This window comes from Ornithorhynchus anatinus, chromosome X1 (assembly GCF_004115215.2).
Source record: "Ornithorhynchus anatinus isolate Pmale09 chromosome X1, mOrnAna1.pri.v4, whole genome shotgun sequence".
NCBI lineage: Eukaryota > Metazoa > Chordata > Mammalia > Monotremata > Ornithorhynchidae > Ornithorhynchus > Ornithorhynchus anatinus.
In genome coordinates this window covers 58726522-58754092 of record NC_041749.1, presented here as the reverse complement: position 1 = coordinate 58754092, position 27571 = coordinate 58726522, and the positions used below count along the sequence as shown (strand labels likewise).

Sequence of the window (27571 nt, the reverse complement as noted above, 5' to 3'; positions counted from 1 at the left end):
ACCCCTTCCATACCTGTTCTTCCGCCTCTCGCTCTCCCTCCAGCTCTGTCCGGCTCTACTTATTGTCTCGCATCGGCACAGGACGCCACCGGCGCTCTCCCCAACAACTCCTCTCTCTGCAATCCCTTCTCTGTCTGGCGGTTGGCTAGCCAGCTAACTAGCTCCCTTCCTCCTCGAAGTCCGGCTCACTATGTACATTCTGCTCGATTCCGGGAGAAAGAAAATCCTTCTCTAGCTCCCGGCCTCGCTGCACATCCCAGCTCCACCGGCGTCCTCCCTTTGATCCAGCTGAGCGCACTTTATTGCTTCCCTCCACCTCCCCTTTCCTCCCCTGTCCCTCCCTCCCTCTCTCCTCCCCTTCCTTCCCTCTCTCTCCCTCCTCCCTGCGGCCGCTGTCTGAGATTTGGCTGATGCGCTGATCTGGTCTAGTTCTGTTATCGGGAAGGGAGGGCTCTAGCGGAGGAGAGAGGCTCCCGCACAACTCTGCTAGGGCTCACGTGGATTAGGGCCACTCCTGCGGTACGGATTGCCTCGGGTGCGGGAGTCACCCCCTCTCTCCCCCCCCCCCCCCAGGTCAAAGGGACCAGGACCGGGATGGTCTCGGATGACAAAATGACACCTCAAATTTCCTAGTCTAGTCCATCGCACTTTGGGCAGCAGTGATTGCCCGCTTGGCCATCCCGTCCCTTGGACTGAGCTAGAGTTTGTGGGGGTTTTTTAAATGTTCTGAAAACGCCAGCCCATCCAACAACACTGAAAGAGCTGGGCCCCCCTACAGTGGGGGTCCAGTGACTCCCAATGTTGGATGATTTTAGTTGTCTGTAGACTGATGTCACCCTGCTTTCTGATCCCCTCTCTCTGGCTTGGGGAATTTCAGGTAAAGAAGGTCTGGGGGGTGGCGGTTCAGTAGTTATAAACCACAGGTGTGTGGAAAATTTATTTTAATGTTTCTCTCTGGGAATGGATCATCTCCTTTCTCCATCCCATCTCTCTGGGCAGATATGAACTTCTAATTTGACTATTCCAGACTCTAAGAATCCTCACTCACTCACTCCCTACCCCGGCTTTGGGGGTTGAGCCTCTGGCTCACAGGAACAGGAGACATGAACCTGGTTAGCCTCCCTGTCCTCACCACCCTCGCCTATTTCCAAATAGTGAAAGTCCATTCTAATAGTCATCAGTGTGGTAACTAACTACCAAATCTAGGAACATAATCAAATGCTGACCAAGTAACCAAATACGTGTATGGCTGGGATTCCTCAGTTAAGACTTGCTGAGTTCAGTTGCAAAATCTGAGCAGAGATACAGAGCAGTCTTTCCCCATCCCTGTATGCTGGCAAATATGAATACTTTCAGAGTATATATACTACTAATTGATTCATCTTTTGAGCAGAAATGTAAGGAAAGAATTGAAGTTTTTTTTTTTTGGTTTGGTAACACATTACTAGTCAGCCCAGAGAAGTTGCCTCTGCCCCTCCTGGTATTTATAGAATAATAATATTATGATATTTGTTAAGCATTTACTGTCTCAAAAACCTTTCTAAGAGCTGGGGTAGATATAAATGAATCAGGACAGACATAGTCCCTGTTCTCCGTGGGTCTCACAGTCTAAGTAGGATGCAGAACAGGTATTGAATCCCCATTTTACAATTGAGGAAACTGAAGCCCAGAGAAGTTAAGTGACTTGCTCAAGGTCACACAGCAGGTAAGTGGCAGAGCTAGGATTAGAATCATTTCCTGACTCCCAGGCCTGTACTCTTTCCACTAGCCCACACTGCTTCCCATGACATTTATCAGATGGGCTGAGGTAATAACAAGCTGGAACATGATTTTGGCAAAACAATAAATGCTGGAGCAGCCATTCTGGTATGAATTATTTCCAAGTAGAAGCTTTTTTTCCCTCTGTCACCAAGCCTCCCCCTGCCACAGCTCTGGTAAGCAGCCTGGCCTAGTGGAAAAAGCACGGGCCTGGAAGTCAGAGAACCTGGGTTCTAATCCCTGTTCTGCCACTTGCTTGCTGTGGGACTTTTGGTAAGTCATTTAACTTCTCTATGCCTCAGTTTCCTCAACTGTAAAATGGGGATTCAATACCTGATCTCCCTCTTACTTAGACTGTGATCCCCATGTGGGACAGGGACTCTGTGTGACCTGATTAACTTGTATCTACCCCAGTGCTTAGAACTGTGCTTGACATATAGTAAGTGCTTAAGAAATACCATAAAAAAGGAGGGGACTGTCACATCTGATCCAGGAGTTGTTGGATCAGGATCTTTGGACAGTGGCAAGGCCTTAGGCCAAGGGGGTTTCCTGCAAAAATAAAAATGGAAGTAGGGGTGGTAGCTTCCAAGGCAGCGGCTGCAGGTGGGGCCAAGTACTGCAGCCATTCCCTAGCCCAGGCCCATATGAGTTGTGGGGGTGCCTCTTCACAGGGACCAAAGAGACTGAAGCAGCAGGAGCCCTGACCCCACTCTGGAGTTCTCTCCATACCCCATGTAGAGGCATGAGGGGCTCATCATGGGAACAGATGGAACTGCTGGTGGTTTACTGCCTGGAACACTGCAGCCTGGGTTCCAGGCACAGATAGCCCACTCCACTTCTTGGAGCCAGAAGGAGGCCAGGGGTGTAGCCAAGTTGCTGACTCTAGTACTAGAGGACATCTAGAAATCTGGGTTCTAGCCCAGTAAAGCCTTGGGGATCTGAACCTTGGAACTGGGTTGGAACTGAACCTTGAGACACAGAGAAACAGGGCTCAGATTTGGGCAGCATTTACCTGGCAGCTTTGGGGACATTGTTGAACATTACTCAAGAAACTCTAAGGTTATATGAAAGTTAAAGATTGCAGGAGCCGGCAGCAGCAAATAGTAAGAATGGACAGATAACCTTCTTGTCCCCTCTTCCCTAGGTTTCAGATAATGGAAACCATAGCAGCCCAGCTGGGCCTGGTTGACCTCTTCTAATTCCCATCAACTCTATTTTAAGCAGCCTGGCTTCCACAGAATGACCATTTAGTTTTGCTAGTAATCGGGGAATGGTGCCAGACGTATCAGCCTCCAGCTTCCGAGAACCTCTGAAGCAGATCTGCTGGGTTGGGTTGGCCTCCCCATCTGTTAGACACCTGCTGGTGAGTACTGCATGATACCCTGCATCCTGAAACCACCCACCCAACGGATTATCCAATATTTTGAGTTACCTTGGTGAGTGGGAGATCTGTGAGTTGAAGGCTTTCATTAGAGCTACATTTTTACTTGAATTATGCTTCACTCTTCATGTTAGCCAAATAATTCCTGCAAATTTACTGATGCTACCATGTCCTCCTCTCCTAATTGCCCTTTTCTGGGAGAGTTTTACCAAGGTAAAAGTGATACATTGAGCTCATCTATGTTGCCACCAACCCCTCACCCATGTCCTGCCCCTGGCCTGGAAAGCCCTCCCTCTCAAATCCTACAGACAACTACTCTCCCCCTCTTCAAAGCCTTATTGAAGGCACATCTCCTCCAGAAGGCCTTCCCTGACTAAGCCCTCCTTTCCTCTTCTCCCACTCCTTCTTGCATAGCCCTGACTTGTTCCCTTTATTCACCCCCCTTCCCAGCCCCACAGCACTTATGTATATATTTGTAACTTATTCACTTATATTAATGTCTGTCTCCCCTTCTAGACTGTAAGTTTGTTGTGGGTAGGGAATGTGTCTGTTTGTTATATTGTACTCTCCCAAATGCTTAGTACAGTGCTCTGCACAAAGTGAATGAATGAAGTAAAAGTGGTCTTTTAAAAATATTTTAGATCATCTCCTGATCTGCCGTCCCTTTAGAAACCATGCAAAACACCGGGATTTCCGGATGATAGCCATTATATCTTTAAATAATAACTGTATGAATCTACATAATAAAAAAATCAAAGGTGTTGATTGCTTTAGCAGTGATACTCTGTATAAGTGTGCCTGTGCATATAAACACATGATATAGCTATCCTGCATTTATAAAGCTGACTTTACATCTGGTAAAATGTCCATGTGTGGGGGCGTGACTAGGAAGTCTAATGTGCAATGAAAAATCGGTTCCACACTGGGTTTGAACAAAGATAGTCTTTTGTCATGCTGATGTGTTTGTATTTTAGAGTGCCTGGTGCTGTTTTCAAATCTGATTCTTGGTAGTATGATCTTCCAGAAACCTTAGCTAGTGGGGAGGGTCCTCCAATGTCAGATTAGTGGGCCTGCTGCCATTGTCTCCAACAATTCACTGCTCTGCTGTAATGCTTGAGGTTATGTTTCACTGGTTCCTTAAAATGTCTGTTCTATACTCCTTTCTTGCATTCACCCTATTTTGATTTTTTTTCATAGTGGCTGCTTGGATATCCTGCTGTCATCTAATCTCCTCAAATATCCCACCCAAAGAAGCTGTGTCACAATGAATGCTGCCTCCAGGCTGGTGAACTGACTGTTCCAGGACTTGAATGTTGGTGATCCCATCTTGCCAAATTACATTACTATAGCTTTGTATCCATATCCTTCCCTTGCCCTCTACAAAAAATATAGACTCGAGTCAAAGTCAACAGAGAGCTTTCTATAAGTAGGTTCTAAAGATGGGTAAAACTGAAGAAAATTAAATACTTTATTTTATTACTATATTATTATCCATTCAAAAAGTATAGTTAAAACAGTTTGGTATTGATAATGAAGAAGGAAGGATAACACTAGATTCTCCAACTTCTAGATTCTATATTGTGGGTGTATATACTCAGCTTCAATACTCAGGTCTATGAATGATTTTTTAATCTTATAATTTTATAAAGTATGATTTGATATAATATCTAAAATTAATCCTGCCTCTGCCTTTCTCTTAGATTTTGAGCACCGTATGAGATGGGGACTATTTCTAATCTGTTTATTCTGTATTTATCCTAGCATTTAGCAGTTAGTAATAATAATCATAATCACAATTATGGTCTTTGTTAAGTGCTTACTATGTGTCAAGCACTGTTCTAGGTGCTGGGGTAAATACTAGTTAATCAGGTTGGACAGTCTCTGTCCCATTAGGAGCTCACAGTCTTAATCCCCATTTCAAAGATGAGGGAACTGTGGCCCAGAGAAGTAAAGTGACTTGCCCAAGGTCACACAACAGACACACAGTTCTTGGCACATAGTAAACACTTAATAGATACCATCACTATTATTTATTATAATTAGCAAGGGTAATAACTTTAAATGATCCAGTAAACTTTTACTTATTTTTCCAGCAATGGATATATCTGCTCTTCTATTCTTATCTTCTTTATTAAGATCACCCTAATATTTAATTGGCCTTAATACTAATTATGGTATTTGTTGAGTGCTATGTGCAGGCACTGTACTAAGCACTGGGGTGGATACAAGCAAATCGGGTTGGACACAGTTCCTGTCCCACATGGGATTCAAAGACTCAATCCTCATTTTACAGATGAGGGAACTGAGGCACAGAGAGGTGAAGTGACTTGCCCAAGGTCATACAGCAGACAAGTGGTGGAGCCAGGATTAGAACCCATGACCTTCTAATTCCCACTTCTGTGCTCTATCCACTAAGCTTAGGATACTATGGCTTTATCCAAATTTCTTAATTACTTTTTTCTAATTTTTAGATGGCTTTTAATTAGGCTATTTCCAGTCCTGTTTTGCTATTTTATTGGACTGCAAACTTCTTGAGGGCAGGGATGATGTCTTCTACTTTTATTATATGATCCCAAGTGCTTAGGTCAGTTTTATACATAGAAGAAGAAGAGGAGGAGGAGGAGGAAGAAGAGAAGGCGGAGAATTCATTCAATTGTATTTATTGAGCACTTACTGTGTGCAAAGCACTGTATTAAGCGCTTGGGAGAGTACAGTACAACAATAAACAGACACATTCCTGACCCACAATGAGCTTACAGTCTAGAGGGTGAGGAGGAGGAAGAGGAAGACACAATAATCATAATAATGGTGATCACAGGCTTCTTGGTTCATCATTTAAAATAGATTATCATGGAGGCACAGAAGCCAAACTTTTTTACCACGTTTATAAATTCAGCATCCTCCGACCTAACCTAAGGCACACTCTCTCTTGTTACTTGGCTTTTAAATTTGTCCTACCACCTGTTTGTCACTGGAGTGTTTACCACAACAGAAAAGCTCAGAGCTGTAAGGATTCCCTGCTCAGTCCTGCATGGATGTGTCCAGTTCTCTAGCCACCACCTCTGGCCTGGAGTCTAAGGTGTAGCTTGGGTCCTTCAGGGTCGTCAGCACCAGTTGGTGTGAAAACTGAGACATCCCTTTGGCCTGAAATTGGCACCAGAGTACTCCAATCGGGGTATACACTGGTTGGTACATACTCTATAATGTTTCTGACAACATATAACCTAAATTAAATTTAGGCCAAAAGAGCCAAAATTTCAATTTTCAATTACTTTTATACTATTTACTTTGAAAAAATGATAAATAATACAAAATATCTTTAAAGGATTATGCTTTGCCATTCCTAACCACTTAGAGTTTCTGAGCTGCTCCACCACAGAAGCAGTCTGAAATAAAATAGAATAGGGAACAGATGTTAAAAAAAATTGTTTTATTTTTTATTTTTGATCCTAACCTTTTCAAGTCTCCAAAAGACTCAAAGCAGATGTCTGTGACCTAAATTTGTAAGTAAATTGTAAGTAAAGAAAAGATCACCCGAAAGTGTTTGGGGAAATCTGTGTTGTTTGTAGATTGATTGTGTCTCTTGGGTTCTTAAGTAACCCAATTATTTACAAACCATCTGGGATAGATCTGGGTTAAACTCATTTCTAAATGTCTGAAGAACGAAAATGCTTGCTCCTAAAGTAGTCATTTTCTAAGTTCAATGCTGGCCATGACATAGACTTCAAACACTAATGGTGGTGCCTCTGACTTGCCACAGGGAATCCTATTTATAATATCGAATTTTAGAAGGCATTTTCTATTCTTTCCAATTTCCCTGAAAATAAGTCAGTATTGCTGTCTCTTTAACACCCACTATATCCCCTCAGTCCCTCAAGTTCTAATCATCATTCTGTGGTTATTCTATCTGTCACTGCCATGACTCGGAAGCTGCTATTCCTGAATCTTACTTTACTGCTAGATGTGATGACTTCTTTAAAACCTAGTCCATCCAGCACCATTTTTGTCTTTCTTTTCTGTTTTGTGAGTTAAAAATACTAATGGAAAGTCAGTGGTCTTGCTTTGCACACTTGATTGCTTCATCAAGAAAGACTGAGGTTTCTGAAATGCCTAAAATGAACCTGTTGAGACTCCATTAGGCACTTTAGAGACCAACTTACGAAACTCTCCCATTTGGTACCTGAGCAAAACTCATCATGAGAACAAGGAAAAACCATAGATTGCTTAGCTTGAAGTGGATATGTAGTAAGTCCATAGCTGCCACCCCTTTGCATTTTAGAGAACAGGACATTATCATCTCCTGTAATTATCTTCCTGTTGCCCACAACAAGTTACGGGTATATTTAGGTTTTAAATCAGGCATGCCATGGCATAGTAATTTTTCTTTGTGGTTAATACTAAAAGAGAACTTTGGAGCAGAAGGTTTTCTCCAGAGTCTGGCCTGTCCCAAACTCCAGAATCCCTGGAATTTTCAGACTCAGGGTACTTGCCAAATTCATTCATTCATTCGTTTGTTCATTCATTCATACTTATTGAGTACCTACTGTGTGCAGAGCACTGTACTAAGTGCTTGGAAAGTACAATTCAGCAATAAAGAGAGACCATCCTTGCCCACACCGAGCTTATAGACTAGGGGAGGGAGACAGACATCAAAACAAGTAAATAGGCATCAATACATAGAATTATAGATATATACATAAGTTCTGTGGGGCAGGGAGAGGGGGAGAAAAGCAAAGGGAGTGAATCTGGGTGATACAGAAGAGGGGGGTGCTGAGGAAAAGGGGGACTTAGTCTGGGAAAGCCTCTTGGAGGAGGTGCACCTTCAGTAGGGCTTTGAAGTGGGGAAGAGTGATAGTTTGGCAGATTTGAGGAGGGAGGGCGTTTCAGGCCAGAGGTAGGATGTGGGCCAGGGGTCAATGGCGGGACAGGCTAGATCGAGGTACAGTGAGGTTAGCACTAGAGGAGTGGAGTGTGCGGGCTGGGATGTAGAAGGAAAGAAGGGAGATGAGGTAAGAAGGGGCAAGGTGATGGAGAGCTTTGAAGCCAAGAGGGAGGAGTTTTTGTTTGATAACAAAGGATGCAGAAGCTATGGCTTTGCTGGGCAAATGCCCAGTATGTGTCAAAAAACAACTCGTTCACCCCACACATCCGATCCGTTACCAAGACCTGCCGCTCTCACCTTTATAATATCGCCAAGATCCGCCCTTTCCTCTCCACCCAAACGGCTACCTTACTGCTACAGGCTCTCGTAATTCCCGGCTAGACTACTGTGTCAGCCTTCTCTCTGATCTCCCTTCCTCCTCTCTCGCCCCGCTCCAGTCTATTCTTCACTCTGCTGGCCGGCTCATCTTCCTGCAGAAATGTTCTGGGCATGTCACTCCCCTTCTTAAAAACCTCCAGTGGTTGCTTATCAACCTCCGCTCAAAACAAAAACTCCTCACTCTAGGCTTCGAGGCTCTCCATCACCTTGCCCCTTCTTACCTCTCCTCCCTTCTCTCTTTCTACTGCCCACCCCGCATGCTCCACTCCTCTGCTGCCCACCTCCTCACCATCCCTTGGTCTCACCTATCCCGGCGTCGACCCCAGGGCCACGTCCTCCCGCAGTCCTGGAATGCCCTCCCTCCTCACCTCCGACAATCTAATTCTCTTCCCCTCTTCAAATCCCTACTTAAAGCTCACCTCCTCCAAGAGGCCTTCCCAGACTGAGCTCCCCCCTTTTTCCCTCTGCTCCCTCTACCCCCCCCACCTCTCCGCAGCTAAACCCTCTTCTCCCCCCTTTCCCTCTCCTCCTCCCCCTCTCCCATCCCACCCCCTCAGCAAGGTACTCGCCTGCTCAACTGTATATATCCTCATCACCCTATTTATTTTGTTTAATGAGATGTACATCACCCTGATTCTATTTATTTGCCATTGTTTTTATGAGATGTTCTTCCCCTTGACTCTATTTATTGCCATTGTTCTTGTCTACCTGTCTCCCCCGATTAGACTGTAAGCCCATCAAAGGGCAGGGACTGTCTCTATCTGTTGCCGATTTGTACATTCCAAGCGCTTAGTACAGTGCTCTGCACATAGTAAGCGCTCAATAAATACTATTGAATGAATGAATGAACTCCTAGTGGTCCAAATGATGCCTATTGGCTTGATAGTTAACATCTTATTTTATTTATGTCATGTCAAGTATCCCTGCAAAACAGACAGAAAGAGGCAGCAGAATGTTCAGGAAGCATTCTCAATGTATGTTTAGTATTTAGGTCCGTGTGGGCTGGAAACATGTTCAATTAATCATATTTACTGAGCACTTACTGTGTGCAGAGCACTATACTAAGCACTTGAGAGAATACTATCTAACAGTATAACAGAGTTGGTAAACACATTCCCTGCCCACAACAAACATGTTCTGGAGTTGGGCAGACAATAATATGAATAAATTATGATGGATATATACATAAGTGCTGTGGGGCTGAGGGAGGGTGAATAAAGGGATCAAACTAGGATGATGCAGAAGGGAGTGGGAGAAGAGGAAATGAGGGCTTAGGGAAGGCCTCTTGGAGGAGATGTGCCTTCAAAAAGGCTTTGAAGGTGTCTACTAACTCTGTTATATTGTACTCTTCCAAACACTTAGTACAGTCAGCACACTGTAAATGCTCAATGAATACAATTGATTGACTGATTGATTGGGAGGGTGGCCAACCACAGATCATTTGATTTGGATGATTTGAGACCTGATAGAAGACAAACTTGATTTGGATGATTTGAGACCTGTTAGAAGGCAAAACTTTTTCTTTATTTTCAAGATATTTTGGCAGTTAAAAGCTGCTGAAAATGGGCTAAAAACGCTAACCTCATTTTTCACTCCCCCTCACTCCCCATGCCTCCTTGGAATGCAGCAATATAAGGTTGCACTGCTTCAGTGGAAAATTACTGGTCTACCTGGAGCACATTCTCTCTCTCTCCCTCTATGTTCTCCTGTCTGTTCTAGGCTGTAGGTTCCCCTAGGGATTCATGCATCATGATTCAGCGATCACCCCCGGCCCCACCAATGGGCTAGAGCACTCCTGGTGCCCTCCTCAGCATTTACCTGGCCCCCAGGAAAGCCAACTAGAGAGCTATGGAATGTGGGACAAAAAGCTAGCCCTCAAACCACTTTGATTCTTGGTCTCAAGTCTGCTGAGCAGAGGTTTGGATACCAAGTCTTTCTCTTCCACTCTTCCCCCAACTCCCCTAACTGGAAATGGTAGACAGAAACCTTAATTTTCCTTGGGAAACTTTGATTTTGGCTATTTGGCTATTTGGGGGTTTCTTGTTATTTTCTCTCATTATTGTTGGTTTTTTGACTTGGGGATTTAACATATTTTTCTTCCATCTGTGGGTTAAATAATTTCACTGCCTTGGGCAGGCAGTGTTAAAGATTAAAGGTGCTTAATCTTCACAAACTTGAAACCACTGTTGCCCCCAAATGGGGAAATAGTACTAGGCCATGATGGTTGAAAGCTGCTTCACAAACCTTTCTCACTATAATCCAGTCATAGGCAGATTGTTCAGCAACTGTAGAATCAATTTATATTTAGCTGCAAGAACTGAACATGCAAATCAAAATATCAATGGGAGAAACAATATTATGTGAAGACATGGGTATTAATAATAATAATAATAATGTTGGTATTTGTTAAGCGCTTACTATGTGCAGAGCACTGTTCTAAGCGCTGGAGGAGATACAGGGTCATCAGGTTGTCCCACGGGACGTTCACAGTCTGAGGCCCAGAGAAGTGAAGTGACTTGCCCAAAGTCACACAGCTGACAAGTGGCAGAGCCGGGATACGAACCCATGACCTCCGACTCCCAAGCCCGGGCTCTTTCCACTGAGCCACACTGCTTCGTATTGAGGTGGCCTGAAATTTCAAAACCTTGCAGGTTCCATTCTCTAGCTTATATCCTGGAAAACAGATATTGGTTTTGCTCATTTCTATAACTCCATCTCTTAGGGTTTAATCTACTTACTGAATTTTGTTTGCCTCCCCTTTAGGATGTATACTTCTTGAGGGCAGGAACCTTGTTTTGCTTGCTACCTTCTAGTCCCCACTATAGAGTACTGTTCTCTCCACTCAGCAGGAATGGATGATGAATGTTTTCCTACCTGGTCCTACTGGCATTTAAATTTCCCTATTTACACTTTCCTCACTTCATTCATCCATCCATGATTCTTTGAAGTCAATGGGAATTTTGCACACACAGATGAATAAGTGACAAAAAAAATTAGGGGAATCATTAGTTCAATGATAGCACTTCCCAGAAACAGGTAATTCATCACTTCATGATTTTGTCATCCAAATCCAACCCTGGCACCTCTTAAATTCCAGTTGGAGATATGCTCAATTCTGCCAGGATATGTGTTTCTACCTAAGCATTTTGGATAGAATATGATAGAAGTAGGCAACATTCTTCCACCATATGGATCTGTTTGTGCACATATGCATAGTATTGGACACGAGTTGTGAACAGTGCCAGTTTTCCTCATCACGGGGTTCTGCAAGAACACAGCTCCCACATTATAGGAGAATTGGGTGTCCATTGAAATACCACTCGTACAACTTTGTAACATACACCTCCCCCATTGAAGTTTATATATCCTACAAGTTTTACCTTTAGGCAAGTTCAGGAGGAGGTTACTCTGTATATCTGGTAGAAGCTTCAGGATACCTACTATTCCTTTTTTAATTAGTTCCTTTGAGCTCATTAATAATCTCTGAGCCTGCGCTTTGAACCCTGAACTTGTTCAACCATCACAAAAGACCATCTCCTGGGGCAGGATTTCCTAACTTCCTCAGTCATTCTTTTTATTTTGGTTTCTGAGCTGACTGCCAGGCAGTGGCTAAACCCCTCAGATTTAACTGGTAGTGGTAATTCTTAGTTTCTTCACTTTACAAATTCTGGCTACTGGTCTAAGAAAACAAAACAGATCTAGAAGGATTCACATTCAATCAGCTACAAATCATAACCTCAAATAATCCCTTCCTCTCTACTGGGATTTGGGATTTAGCTTTCCCTTGGCTAATAGGATAAACTGACCTTTCATGAAGGCACTCTGAGAGGCTATGTCAACTGAGGAAATTTTGATTTAACACCAGAATATCTGTACTATCTAGTAGGCATATGTTAATTCATATGTTAATCCTCAAGTTACATACAATAAGTACTTCCTACATAACAGCTAGGAAGTATATGTTCTGCCCCTAGGGAATTGCACATTATCATTCAGTTACATATCAGTAGAGATTGCTGTAATGTTTTTTGGGCTGATGCACAATTTCCTGAATCCAGACAATTGATATAGAGATAGTAGAGCAATAAGTGCATTTTGTCAGCAAGGACGTGAATTATCCAAATTTCATCACCACCAATGTCTCTTTTTTTGTATTCTATGCCCGCTGTGAGTATATCCCAGTTGATTTCCCCAGTTTACTTCTTGGTGTTATATATGATACATGGAAAGCAGTGTGGCCTAGTGGAAAGAGCATGGGCCTGGGAGTCAGAAGACCTAGCTTCTAATCTTGGCTCTGCAGTTGCCTTCTGTGTGATCTTGGGCAAGCCACTTAACTTCTCTGTGCTTCTGCTTCCTCAACTGTAAAATTGGGATTCAACTGTAAAATACCTGTTCTCCCTCCTACTTAGATATGGGACAGGGACTGCGTCTGACCTGATTAAGTTGTATCCACCCCAGCACTTAGAAAAGTGCTTGACACATAGTAAGCACCTAACAAATACCACAATAAATAAAAAATAAATATGCTTATTCCAATATTCTCGAGCATTTTCAGTACACTCTTGCCACTGCTTCGCTGCTTCCTTCTTTTCCCCTCATTAATTTGAAAGGTAATGAAAGGCCACTGTTCTTTTGCCATTGTTTTTTTCTTATCTTGTCTATTCCTTAAACATCTAACTTCCTCACCATTTCCCAAAATAATGGAAATCAACTTAGTTTTCTTCTTCAGCTGCTTCCTTATAGCTCATCTTAAAGCCTGTAAATTCCATCCTTATTTCCTTAGCATCTGTGCTACTAAAATTCAACATGACTACTTTCTACTGATCATAATGAGTCACAGGCATAGGGGATAGGTATTCTGCTTCACTGTAAAATGTTCAGGTTTTTTTTTTTAATCAGAGAAAGATAGTGGAAGAGTTTTATTTTTTTCTGACTTTTGGGGGGTTAAACAGCTGACTGACCTCACTAAAAGCCTTACCTCTTTGGATTCTTTGCTGGCAGTCTGCTTGGCAGATTAAGTGCTTGAAATAGAAGTAGTCTGCATATCTTTCTGAAAATAAATGAAAAAAAAACTTGATTATGAAGAAGTGTGGAACAGTCAAGCAGCGGATATTTGGGGGACGTTTCACTTTATTAACAGGCTGGTCCAGACAAATAATGTATATTAGGAACCAGGGAAATGAACTGAAGGGAAAGACAGAAGCAGATAACATGAAGTATTTCCAGGCCTTGAAGTACATTTCTGTATCCCCACACAGCTGGAATTGTAATCATTTATTCCTTTTGCTGTAACTGTGGAAAACTTTTGGATTTCTGATGAGCCCAACATTGGGCTTATAGGAGAGGAAAATATATTCAGTTAAACACCATTCAGAAACAAAGTGATTTGGTTGAAACATTGCCACCCAAATCTTCTGTTATAAACATTTTAAATCTATTTGAAAATCTTACTGTAATTATGAAGCATTCTGAGATTTATATCTAGCTGATCAGTAAATGACTACTTGTGAGAAGCAGCGTGGCTCAGTGGAAAGAGCACGGGCTTGGGAGTCAGGGCTCATGAGTTCGAATCCCAGCTCTGCCACTTGTCGGCTGTGTGACTGTGGGCAAGTCACTTAACTTCTCTGTGCCTCAGTTCCCTCATCTGTAAAATGGGGATTAAGACTGTGAGCCCCACGTGGGACAACCTGATTCCCCTATGTCTACCCCAGCGCTTAGAACAGTGCTTGGCACATAGTAAGCGCTTAACAAATACCAACATTATTATTATTATTATTACTATGTTCCAATCACTTTGAAGAAGAGATTACAGAAGAAAAGAAGAAAGAAGGAATTCTTGACCCTTTTCTAAAGTTCTAAGAAAGTAACTGATTGGGAGAATCTGTCATGTTGAGTCTTGTCCACTTTATTAATAGTTGATAAAAGCTAATGGCCATGTCTGCATTAGGTAAAACTAATGCTTTGGATTAAGCGGTGACTAATTCTTGTAGGATGTGACTTTTTAGGGAGGATATTCAAGTGGGTGTTGAGGAGAAGAGTTTTAAAAGATTTGTTGAAGGGAGGGAGTTCTATGGAGGGGGAAAGATTGAAGCAATGGATCAGAGACAAGACAGTCGTGCGTGAAGTACAAATCCAAGGTTAGCTTGGAAAGAGCATGAACTGGAATGTGGCAGGAAAAGAAAGACTGCAGAGAGGTAATAATAATAATAATTGTGGTATTTGTTAAGCATTTACTATGTGCCAGGCACTGTACTAAGTGCTGGGGTAGATACAAGCAAACCCGCTTAGATGCAGTCATTCATTCATTCATTTAATTGAATTTATTGTGCGCTTACTGTGTGCAGAGCATTGTACTAAGTGCTTGGAAAGTACAATTCAGCAGCACATAGAGACAATCCCTACCAAACAATGGGCTCACAGTCTAGAAGGGGGAAGACTGGTAACAAAACAAAATAAAACAAGTAGACAGGCATCAATAGCATCGATATAAATAAATAGAATTATAGCTATATACTAATACTTAATAAAATGAATAGAATAATAAATATGTACATATATACACAAGTGCTGTGGGGCGGGGAGGGGGTAGAGCAGAGGGAGGGAGTAGGGGTGATGGGGAGGGGAGTAGGAGCAGAGGAAAAGGGGGACTTAGTCTGGGAAGGCCTCTTGGAGGAGGTGAGCTTTCAGTACGGCTTCGAAGGGGGGAAGTATGCCAGTTTGGTGGATGTGAGGAAGGAAGACATTCCAGGCTGGAAGTAGGACATGGGCCAGGGGTCAACGGCGGGACAGGCGAGAACAAGGTACAGTGAGAAGGTTAGCACTAGAATAGTGGAGTGTGTGGGCTGGGATGTAGAAAGAGAGATGGGAGGTGAGGTAGGAGGGAGCAAGGTGATAGAGAGCTTTGAAGCCAATAGTGAGGAGTTCCCTGTCCCCGTCCCATGTGAGACTCACACTCTTAATCCCCATTTTCCAGATGAGGTAAGTGAGGTACAGAGAAGTGAAGTGACTTGCCCCAGGTCACATAATGGATAAGTGGCAGAGCTGGAATTAGAACTCAGCTCCTTCTGACTCCCAGGCCAGTGCTCTATCCACTAGACCACGCTGCTTCTCTGTAAGGTAAGAAACCAAGAGCTACTGGAGAATCTTAAAGCCAATGGCTTTTTCCTTTATTTGAAGAGAAATGGATTACTACTGAGGGTTTCTGAGGAGGGGAGGGGACTAAAGGGGTAGAATCTTGAAGCCAGGAGACTCTAGACTGTAAGGTCCTTGTGGGTAGGGACCCGTGACCCATTCCCGCTCACCTTATAAAAACTATCGCACCTTCCCTCCTCCCATCGACTTCCATCTTTAACCACTCACTCTCCAACAGCTTCTTGCCCTTTGCCATCAAAAATGCCCATGTCTCCCCCATCCTAAAAAAAACCCTCTCGAGCCCACTTCTCCTTCCAGTTATCGCCCAATCTCCCACCTACTCTTCCTTTCCAAACTCGTAGAGTGAGTCGTCTACACTCGCTGCCTCGAATTCCTCAACTTCAACTCTCTCCTGGATCCCCTCCAATCTGGCTTCCGTCCGCTCCACTCCACCGAAACTGCCCTCTCAAAGGTCACTAATGACCTCCTTCTTGCCAAATCCAATGGCTCCTACTCTATCCTAATCCTCCTCTATCTCTCAGCTGCCTTTTACAGTATCGACCATCCCCTCCTCCTCAACACGTTATCCAATCTTGGCTTCACGGACTCTGTCCTCTCCTGGTTCTCCTCTTATCTGTTTGGTCGTTCATTCTCGGTCTCTTTCGTGGGCTCCTCCTCCCCCTCCCATCCACTAACTGTAGGGGTTCCTCAAGAGTCAGTTCTTGGCCCTCTTCTGTTCTCCATCTATACTCACTCCCTTGGTGAACTTATTTGCTCCCACAGCTTCAACTATCATCTCTACACAGATGACACCCAAATCTACATCTACTCCCCTGTCCACTCTCCCTCCCTCCAGGCTGGTATCTCCTCCTGCCTTCAGGACATCTCCACCTGGATGTCTGCCCGCCACCTAAAACTCAACAGGTCCAAGACTTAGCTCCTTATCTTCCCTCCCAAACCCTGTCCTCTCCCTGACTTTCCCGTCACTGTGGGCGGCACTACCATCCTTCCCGTCTCACAGGCCCGCAACCTCAGTGTCGTCCTTGACTCAGCTCTCTCATTCACCCCACACATCCAATCCGTCACCAAGACCTGCTGGTCTCTCCTTTATATTATCGCCAAGATCTGCCCTTTCCTTTCCACCCAAATGGCTATCTTACTGGTAAAGGCTCTCACAATATCCCGGCTGGATTATTGTGTCAGCCTCCTCTCTGATCTCCCTTCCTCCTGTCTCTCACCACTCCAGTCTATTCTTCATTCCGCTGCCCGGATTAACTTTCTGCAGAAACGCTCAGGGTATGTCACTCCCCTCCTCAAAAACTTCCAGTGGTTGCCTATCAACCTTCGCACAAAACAAAAACTCCTCACTCTTGGCTTCAAAGCTCTCCATCACCTTGCCGCCTCCTACCTCACCTCCCTTCTCTCTTTCTACTGCCCACCCCGTACACTCCTCTCCTCTGCCGTTCACCTCCTCACGGTCCCCCGTTCACGCCTATCGCACCTTCGACCCCTGGCCCACGTCCTACCGTTGTCCTGGAATGCCCTCCTTCCTCACATCCACCAAACTAATTCTCTTCCCCTCTTCAAAACCCTACTGAGAGCTCACCTCCTCCAGAAGGCCTTCCCAGACTGAGCCCCCCTTTCCCTTTGCTCCTCCTCCCCTCCGCTCTTCCCCCTTACCCTTCCCTCAGCACTGTGCATATTTGTGTATATTATTTATTACTCTATTTATTTTGTTAATGATGTGTATATATTTATGATTCTATTTATCTTGATGATGTCTGCGCCAGACTACTTGTTTTGTTTTGTTCTGTTTTGCTTTGCTGTCCGCCTCCCCCGTTTAGACTATGAGCTCGTTATTGGGCAGGGATTGTCTCTATCTGTTGCTGAATTGTACATCCAAGTGCTTAGTACAGTGCTCTGCACATAGTAAGTGCTCAATAAATACTATTGAATGAATGACTACCAACTCTGCTGTACTGTACTCTCCCAAGTTCTTAATACAGTGCTCTGTATACAGTAAACAATAAATACTACTGATGGATTGATCATAAGGTGACTGTTACAATTTGGGAGGTGATGAGGATTTGAATCAGGGTATATTAGTAAGAGGTATTGGGGAGGAAGAGGCAGATATTTGAAATATTATGGCTGACGAAATGGAAGGATTTAGACACCTACTAAATGCATACTCAATTTCTTTCTTCCATCTCCCTTCTCTCCCTACTTCACCTCATCCCCCTGTATTTTAGCTAAGAATGGGCAGCCAGCAGAAGGTGAAACTTTCCTAACAGGGCCAATTGAGTTCAGTTCTGTGATGGCTCAACCCAGACTATGCAAAGTTATATGAGTTACTCTCCTTGCCCCACTGCTAGCTCACATAGGGTCTGGAATCTGTCATAAAAATTCTCATGAGGCAGTCAGAGTACAGGGCTGGGGGCAAAGAAGCACTATGGCCTAGTGGAAAGAGCACAGGCCTGGGAATCATAGGACCTGGGTTCTAATCCTGACTCTGCCACTTCCTAGCTGTGTGACCTTGGGCATGTCACCTAACTTCTCTGTGCCTCAGGTACATACCTTATATATCTGTAAGTTAAAAGAGTTCTCTTCCTCATTGGTTCAGGGTGAGTTTTATGTCCTAAATCAATAGTTGGGAACCACAAAAATATAGTTTCTGTCAGCCCAACATGTTGCATGTACGGTGTTAACAAAGAAAACTTCCAAATATATCGATTTTAAAGCTCATTATGGAGTTATTTATGTCATATAGCAACACTCACTATGTATATGTGCAACAGTACTGACTCCAAGCCTTTTCTGTTTTTGTCATTAAAAAGAGTATTTAAAAAATTACTTTTAAATTCTATTTGCCACTACACTTTGAGAATTGTTCTTTTTTAAGCTCAAGACACTATCTTCTTTCTAACTTAAATAAGCAGAGAACTGTCAGCATGAGGTCAAGCTAAAGAACAGTTGGATTCAAAAAGAGAGAGATGAAGTGGTTGTGATTATAACTGTATGTCATTTTGCTTTCCTCTTCAGTACATTAGTGGCAATTGAGTGCTGCCCTATTAGAAAAGAACAGCATCTCTGGCTGTGAACAATTTGGATACCTCCTATCCTTCCCTAAATAAAAGTTATTTGCAAATAGGCGCCCCCGATATTGGTCATTCACTTGCAGATGAGGCAGCGGTGACACCCTTGGGGTTTGAACATTACTCACCCCTAACTGGGAAGAAACCAGGAAAAGTGCCCTAAAAATTGCCTGCCTTACCAAACTCAAAATTGATCCACTAGGTGACCATGTCTACTGAACTTTTAATCTTACAGTTGGGGAAGGAGCATGGTCTAGTGGGTAGAGCGCGGGCCTGGGAATCAGAAGGTTATAGGTTCTAATCCTGGATCTGCCACTTGTCTGCTGTGTGAACTTGAGCAAATCACTTCACTTCTCTGGGCCTCAGTTCCCTCATTTGTAAAATGGGGATTTAATGCCTGTTCTCCTTCCTTTTTATACTGTGAGCCCTGTGTGGAACAGGAACTCTGTTATTATCTACCTCAGAGCTTAGAACAGTTCTTGGCATATTGTATGTGCTTAACAAATGTAATAATAATAATAATAATGATCTTACAGGGTAGATGGAGAGACAGGCATTAAAATAAATTACAGCTAGGGAAATGGCAGCATATGTGCTGTGGGTCTGGGGGTGGAGAATCATCTCTGTCAGTCACATTCCTGCTGGCACATGGAGTGTGATGAATAAGTAGGACAGAGGTGCAGTTCTTTGTGAAGGGAAAACAAGAGTTTTATGTACAAAACCCATTAGGATGCTCTAGAGAAGCAGTGTGGCCTACTGGAGAGAGCATGGCCTGGGAGTCAGAAGGATTATTGGTAGACACAGTCTTTGCCCACAGGTAGAAGAAGCACGGCATAGTGGATTGCTAAAATCCACCTTTTCCTGTCCATCCAAACTGTTACCACGTTAATACAATCACTCATCCTATCCCACATAGATTACTGTGTCAGCCTCCTTGCTGACCTCCCAACCTCCTGTCTCTCCCCACTCCAGTCCATACAGTCCCCAGATCATCTTTCTTCAAAAACATTCAGGACGTCACCCCCTCTCCTCAAAAATCTCCAGTTTTTTTCCATCCACCTCTGTATCAAACAAAACTCCTCGTTTTAAAGCAATCCATCACCTTCTTTTCTAGTGATAATAATAATAATGTTGGTATTTGTTAAGTGTTTACTATGTGCAGAGCACTGTTCTAAGCGCTGGGGTAGACACAGGGGAATCAGGTTGTCCCACGTGGGGCTCACAGTCTTAATCCCCATTTTACAGATGAGGGAACTGAGGCACAGTTCCCTCATAAGAACCCACATATATTCTTTGAAGTGGTAATGCTCATGTTTATTTTTAATTCATCCTCAGATTTTTCAGAAGAAAAATTGAGAGGTTATAAACCAATGAGTTCAATATATTTATAAAACGCCTGTATCCACATTTACTTCCCTACTCATGCTTCATTTGGGAATGAAAGTTTGTGTCGTTTTTATCCTTCACCAACAGTACCTTCGAAGTGAGATGAAGCTTTAATATTAATTAAAACAGTCTTAAAATTGAGAGGTTATAAACCAATGAGTTCAATATGATATTTATAAAACGCCTGTATCCACATTTACTTCCCTACTCATGCTTCATTTGGGAATGAAAGTTTGTGTTGTTTTTATCCTTCACCAACAGTACCTTCGAAGTGAGATGAAGCTTTAATGTTAATTAAAACAGTCACAGTCTTAATCCCCATTTTACAGATGAGGGAACTGAGGCACAGAGAAGTTAAGTGACTTGCCCACAGTCACTCAGCTGACAAGTGGCAGAGCTGGGATTCGAACTCATGAGCCCTGACTCCAAAGCCCGTGCTCTTTCCACTGAGCCACGCTGCTTCCCAAAACGTTTACTATGTGTAGAGCACTGTTCTAAGCTGGGGGAGATACAGGGTCATCAGGTGGTCCCACGTGGGGCTCACAGTCTACATCCCCATTTTACAGATGAGGGAACTGAGGCCCAGAGAAGTGAAGTGACTTGCCCACAGTCACACAGCTGACAAGTGGCAGAGCAGGGATTTGAACCCAGGACCCCTGACTCCCAAGCCAGAGTTCTTTCCACTGAGCCACGCACTGTGCCCCTATCTCCATTGTTCTTGTCTGTCTGTCTCCCCCGATTAGACTGTAAGCCCGTCAAACGGCAGGGACTGCCTCTATCTGTTGCCAACTTGTTCATTCCAAGCGCTTAGTACAGTGCTCTGCACATAGTAAGCGCTCAATAAATACTATTGAATGAATGAATGAATGAATGAATGAATGAATGAATATCTCGCCTGTCTCACTACCGACCTCTGGCCCACATCGTGCCTCTGGTCTGGGGCGTCCTCCCTCCTCAAATCCGATAGGCAATAACTCTCCCCCCCACCCCTTCAGAGCCTTATTGAAGGCCCATCTCTTCCAAAAGGCCTTCCCAGACTAAGCCCCACTTTTCCTCATCTCCCACTCCTTTCTGCGTCGGCCTGACTTGCTCCCTTTGCTGTTCCCCCACCCTTCCCAGCCCCACAGCACTTATGTATATATCTGTAATTTGTTTGTATTTATGTTTGTCTCCCACCCCTCTGGACTGTGAACTCATTGTGGGCAGGGAATGTCACTGTTTACTGTTGTATTGTACTTTCCCAAGCGCTTAGTACAGTGCTCTGCACACCATAAGTGCTTAATAAATACGATTGAATGAATGAATGAGCATAGGCAGGGAGTGAGAGGACCTGGGTTCTAAGCCCAGCTCCACCATTTGTCAGTTGTGTGGCTCTGGACAAGTCACTTCACTTCTCTGTGCCTCAGTTACCTCATCTGTCAAATGGGGATTGAGACTGTGAGCCCCATGTGGGACAGGGACTGTGCCCAACCTGATTTGCTTACATTCATTCAATTCATTAAATAGTATTTATTGAATGCTTACTATGTGCAGAGCACTGTACTAAGCACTTGGACTGTACAATTCGCCAACGGTTAGAGACAATCCCTGCCCAATGACAGGCTCACAGTCTAAAGGGGGAAGACAGGCAGCAAAGCAGAACAGAACAAAACAAAACAAGACAACATCATCAAGATAAATAGAATCAAGGAGATATACACCTCATTAACAAAATAAATAGGGCAATAAATAATATATACAAATGAGCACAGTGCTGAGGGGAGGGGAAGGGGAAGAGCAGAGGGTGGGAGGGGCAGCAGAAGGAAAGGGGGGGCTCAGTCTGGGAAGGCCTTCGGGAGGAGGTGAGCTCTCAGTAGGGCTTTGAAGAGGGGAAGAGAGTTAGTTTGGCAGATGTGAGGAAGGAGGGCATTCCAGGACCGCAGTAGGACGTGGGCCAGGGGTAGACGGCGGGATAGGCGCAAACGGGTGACCATGAGGAGGTGAGCGGCAGAGGAGCGGAGTGTACGGGGTGGGCAGTAGAAAGAGAGAAGGGAGGTGAGGTAGGAGGGGCCAAGGTGATGGAGAGCTTTGAAGCCAAGAGTGAGGAGTTTTTGTTTCATGCGAAGGTTGATAGGCAACCACTGGAGGTTTTTGAGGAGGGGAGTGACACGCTCAGAGCGTTTCTGTAGGAAGATGATCCGGGCAGCGGAATGAAGAATAGACTGGAGTGGGGAGAGACAGGAGGGAGGAAGATCAGAGAGGAGGCTGACACAATAATCCAGTTGGGATATTAAGAGAGCTTGTATCTACCACAGTGCTTAATACAGTGCCTGGCACATAGTAAGTGCTTAATGAACACCACAATTATTATGCTCTATCATAGAACTCTAACTCAGGAGGCAGTTGCCAGGGTAATAATAATTGTGTATTTGTTAAAGACTTACCCTGTGCCATGCACTGTACTAAGCGTTTGGGTGGATACAAGCAAATAGGATTGGACACAGTCCTTGTTCCATGTGGGGTTCACAGTCTCAATCCCCATTTTATAGATGTGGTAACTGAGGCCCAGAGAAGTGAAGTGACTTGCCCAAGGTCACAGAGAAGACAAGTGGTGGAGCTGGGATTAGAACCCATGACCTTATGACTTCTAGGCCCATGCACTAGCCATTACACCGTGCAGGATAGCTCCCTTAGTAACCGTTGCAGTCTAGGCATCGTCCTTCATGCACCTCCACATTTTCTTTGAAATTTACCAGTCTGAGTGAAAAATCTATAGGGCTATAAGATCTAGTCACCTTGGGATGGTGAGTTATTATTATTTTTTATAGTATTTGTTAAGCACTTACTATGTGCCAAGCACTGTACTTAGATCTGGGGTAGGGACAAGCTATCAGGTTGGACACAGTCCATGTCCCTAATGGGGGTCACAGTCTTAATCCCCATTTTACAGATGAGGTAACGGAGACACAGAGAAGTGAAGTGATTTGCCCAAGATCACACAGAAGACAAGTGGAGGAGTCAGAATTAGAACCCAGGTCCTTCTGACTCCCAGGCCCATGCTCTATCCACTAATCCACACTTCTTTTCTCTAGAAAGAGTTGCACTTACGAAAGAGTTGCACTTACCTGTGTTTCAAATGAGATTCAATTTTGAGTAAATGTAAGTGTGAGGTGTGAACGTGAGCTTCTAACTGACCAGGGCCTGCATTATAGTGTGAGGCCTCTCTAATGACACCCCTTGACGTTAACCCTGAGAGCCACATTATAACAGGATTTCACTAAATTATAGTATTCATATTCTACATGAGGAATGTGGAAAAATGAAAGAGAAAATAAAAATCATAAGAACCCACATATATTCTTTGAAGTGGTAATGCTCATGTTTATTTTTAATTCATCCTCAGATTTTTCAGAAGAAAAATTGAGAGGTTATAAACCAATGAGTTCAATATGATATTTATAAAACACCTGTATCCACATTTACTTCCCTACTCATGCTTCATTTGGGAATGAAAGTTTGTGTCGTTTTTATCCTTCACCAACAGTACCTTCGAAGTGAGATGAAGCTTTAATATTAATTCCCTTTTTTCTGAATCTCCCTACCTCATCTGTCGAATTCCTTCCATCTCCGCTACTCTTTCTTCGCTAAAGGAACATGAAAACAGTGATAGCTTTTCCGAGCCTATCAATCATTCCATAATTTTGTCCTCAAACTGGGGTCAGGGACCCCTGAGACCTTGTTATGACTCTCATATCCACAGAGCCCTAAGAAGTTTCAGAAGAAGAGAGGGGTCAGAGTAGACGGGATAAACCATTTTGCTCGAGTGGAGAGACATGGAGCTAAGGCTGCCAGTTTTTTCATGGGAGTAGGGAGGTGGAGCTGGCCAGAGCAGAATCTCCTCCTCACACCTCCAGTGAGGGCTCAAAGAGCTCAAATTGGCCTCAGAACCAGGACTTAGTACAGGAGAGGAAAGTAACTTAGCTTGCCCTGGAACTGCAGGGTAGCAGAGTGGCCTAGTGGAAAGAGCATGACTCAGGAGATCTGGAACATAAGCCCGTGTCCCAGCTGTGACACTTGCTATCTATGTGAATTTGGGCAAGTCACTTAACCACTTAGTGCAGTGGCACATAGTAAGTGCTCAACAAATACCATGAAAACCTCTCTGTGCCTCAGTTTCCTCATTTGTAAAATAGAGGTTGAATACCCATTTTCCTTCCCCTTTATCCCAAGGCAGTCTTAGGGCCCAGGAGTGAGATGGGAATATAGCTTGACCCCACTGAACTCCAGAGCTGGGGACAAGAGGAGCCTCTGAGCCACTCCCAGGGAGGAGGGAAACCCCAAGTGGCAGAGGATAAAGAATAGAGCCAATGTCTTGGAGGTGGGGCTGATGACTTGGCCCCTTCTGCATCAATCAGTCAGTCAATCCATGATATTTACTGAGCACTTACTATGTGCAGAGCACTGTACTAAGCACTTGGAAGAATGCAGTGCTACAGAATTAGCAGACACCGTTCCCTGCCCACACTGAGTTTAATAATAATAATGTTGGTATTTGTTAAGTGCTTACTATGTGCAGAGCACTGTTCTAAGCGCTGGGGTAAACACAGGGGAATCAGGTTGTTCCACGTGGGGCTCACAGTCTTAATCCCCATTTTACAGATGAGGGAACTGAGGCACAGAGAAGTTAAGTGACTTGCCCACAGTCACACAGCTGACAAGTGGCAGAGCTGGGATTCGAACTCATGAACCCTGACTCCAAAGCCCCTGCTCTTTCCACTGCGCCACGCTGAGTTTACAGTCTAGAGAGGCCCCCTCTCTTCTGTAGGGCTTTCCACAAGCAGGAGGGTGTGAAGTGTACATTCCCCACTCCCCTTTGATCCCTGCTAGCTCTCTAAACTGCTAGCCATATAAACGTGGCAAGCTGGGAATCAGATACAGGCTCTCTTGCCCAGGGACGTCTGTTGCAATGCAGCCATTGCACAACATGCAACTGTGGAACTCTCTTAGAGTTATGACCATGAAGTCACTTTACCCCAGTTGCTCTTTGACTGCAGCTTGTTATTTTCTTACTGGCTTTAATGAAAAGGCAGGAAATATTTCTGCGTTCGCATTATACAGTTCCAGTTTAATAGAACATTTTCATGGAAATAAAAAAATAAATCAACCCCTCCTCTTTCCTATGTCAGCTTTGTGCCATCCAAAAAAGGTACCAGATTGGAGCTTCTCTAATATCATTGCCAAATTAGGCTCTATTTTAAAGGCTATCAATCTTTCAATATATCCACCTTACTCCTCAGCAATGTTATCCCACATTTATTTTATTTATTACAGTTTCCACCCTGGAATTGGTATCGTATGCAATTTATGCATTTTGAAAAAAATGTATAGGATACCTTTTAAAAATTGAACTCGTGGGGTTGGTATGAACTGAGGTTTAGTTAGAACTGGAGCTATCCCTCTTTCGAGGGGTATCCAAGACAAGCTAATTGGTACCTAATGCCCTTATCTGCACAATGCTTTCTTCAATAAAACTTAAATTATTTAGATGGTCTTGAAGGCAGCAAATGTGTTTAATACTCTACAAAGAACAGCACACAAATAAGCAGAGCACAGAGCAATGAAAATTACAGTCAAAGGAAAAGAAATGGTCAGGATCCTTTTCAAGGCAAACAAGATCATAACAAAGGGAAATGATTTGTTGATAGCTGAATAATTTCAGTGGGAAGCATCACTAAAGCTTTTAGCTTCCATGCTCCAGGACCTTAGAAAAAATCCAGTACCTTTTAAGTGTTTAATTTTAAAGGACCTCATGGGAGCTGGCCTCTGGCAGCATGACTGAAATCAAATGTTCTGGTTCAGGTCTAAACAGGGGAGCGGGGGAGGGGCCTTGAACACAGCACCTAAAAAGCCTCCTGGATTATGCCTCCAGGGATGTACACAGACTTTCTGTCACTGTTCCAGAATGAATAACTCAGACAACTAATTAACAGTAGACTCAAATAATTAACATCTGTGAAGCCAGACAGCTTTGCCTCAGGACCATTAAGAAGCAAATTCAAAGCGGAATAGTCCACTATGTAACACTTGACAAAGACTAGTTTGAAGGGATTCATCTAGAGTGGAGGATGGCAAATAGCCACCTACTGGAAATGACTGCATGTTTGGCAAAGTGCTTTGCACACAGTGAACACTTTATAAATGCCATTGATTGATTGAGTGAGACAACAAAATGCCTCATGGTAGTGAGGTGGGTTTTAAAATTTTTTTTATGGTATTTGTTAAGCACTTATTACATGCCAAGCACTTACTAAGCAATGGGGAGATACAAGATTATCAAGTTGGACACAGTCTCTATCCCACATGGGTCTCACAGTCTTAATCCCTATTGTACAGATGAGGTAACTGAGGCACAGAAAAGTCACACAGCAGACTAGTGGCAGAGCTGGGATTAGAACCCAGGTCCTTCTGACTCCCAGGCCCGTGCTCTATCTACTAGACCATGCTGTTTCTCACTTAGGTTGACTAAGACCATCTAAAACCAGGTCAAACCAGGCTTGTCTTGTGCTGTCAAGTTGTTTCCAACCCATAGCGACCCATAGCCCCATAGAGTTTTCTTTGTAAAAATATGGAAGTGGTTTGCCATTGTCTTCTTCCATGCAGTAAACTTGAGTCTCTGCCCTTGACTCTCTCCCATGCCGCTGTTGCCCAGCTCAGGTGAGTTTTGACTTGAAGCAGATAGCCTTCCATTCTCTAGCCACTGTCCAAGCTAGGAATGGAATGGGTAGGCCTCTGCTTGACTCTCCCTCCCATAGCCAAGACTGGTAGAGTACTGGAAACTCTCCAGGTGTGAACCTGAGAGGGGCAAATCAAGCTACATAAGCAATTGAACCATAGAAATAAATACACTTTAACAATACTCACTCAGGCTTGTTGTGGATACCAACAGGAATGATTAGCAATACCTCATATAAACACAATTCATGTCTAGGAAGGTAAGTCAATAAGTGCATGTGAGCTGTGGGGATTTTAAGCTGCAGCATTATGTACCTCAGTTTGGACTGCCAAGAAAAAGCACCCGTACTCCCTGCTGCCTTCCTATGGCAACATCCAGGATCCCTGCTCCTGTTATGCTCTATCAATCAATCAATCAATCAGTCGTATTTAGTGAGTGTTTACTGTGTGCAGATCACTGTACCAAGCACTTGGGAGAATACAATATAAGCAAAGAAATGATTTGAGGCTAAGGCCAAAGTTACAGGCTTGTGACCCAGAGAGGATGGTAGTGCTCTATGCATGGGGAGTCGTGAGGGATTTAAGCTGAAGCATTGTCCAGCCTCTACAAATTTTAGAACTTCGGAAAGCTTTGGCTGCCACCGTACACTCTCCATAACTTGGGTGGCAGAATCCTGACAGCCTACAGGTGCCCTTTCCCACCAGACTAGATGGGCCTCTGTATTTTATGTTGTGCTTTATGTTGTTTTGTGTTTATATCATTTCATTTTTCCAATGGTGTCTCTTGCCAAATTTTCCCCCACCTTATTCTTAGATTCTGAGTCCCTTGAGTTGGTGTTTAACCAACTC

At 43.8% G+C, this 27571-nt stretch overlaps 1 protein-coding gene and 1 non-coding gene across 2 annotated transcripts in view; both read right to left on the bottom strand.

Moving 5' to 3' along the window:
* FRMD4B (FERM domain containing 4B) overlaps positions 1-289 on the bottom strand; it is a 336920-nt gene extending 336631 nt beyond the window's left edge. The window contains exon 1 of the mRNA XM_029050698.2: positions 14-289. The gene's annotated coding sequence lies outside the window, so the exon portion shown is untranslated. The remainder of the gene's footprint in view (positions 1-13) is intronic.
* Positions 290-26714: 26425 nt separating this feature from the next.
* LOC114807089 lies at positions 26715-26852 on the bottom strand. Its single transcript, XR_003755142.1, has one exon. It is a non-coding gene; the product is annotated as a small nucleolar RNA SNORA7 (small nucleolar RNA).
* Between the last annotated feature and the right edge of the window lie 719 nt (positions 26853-27571).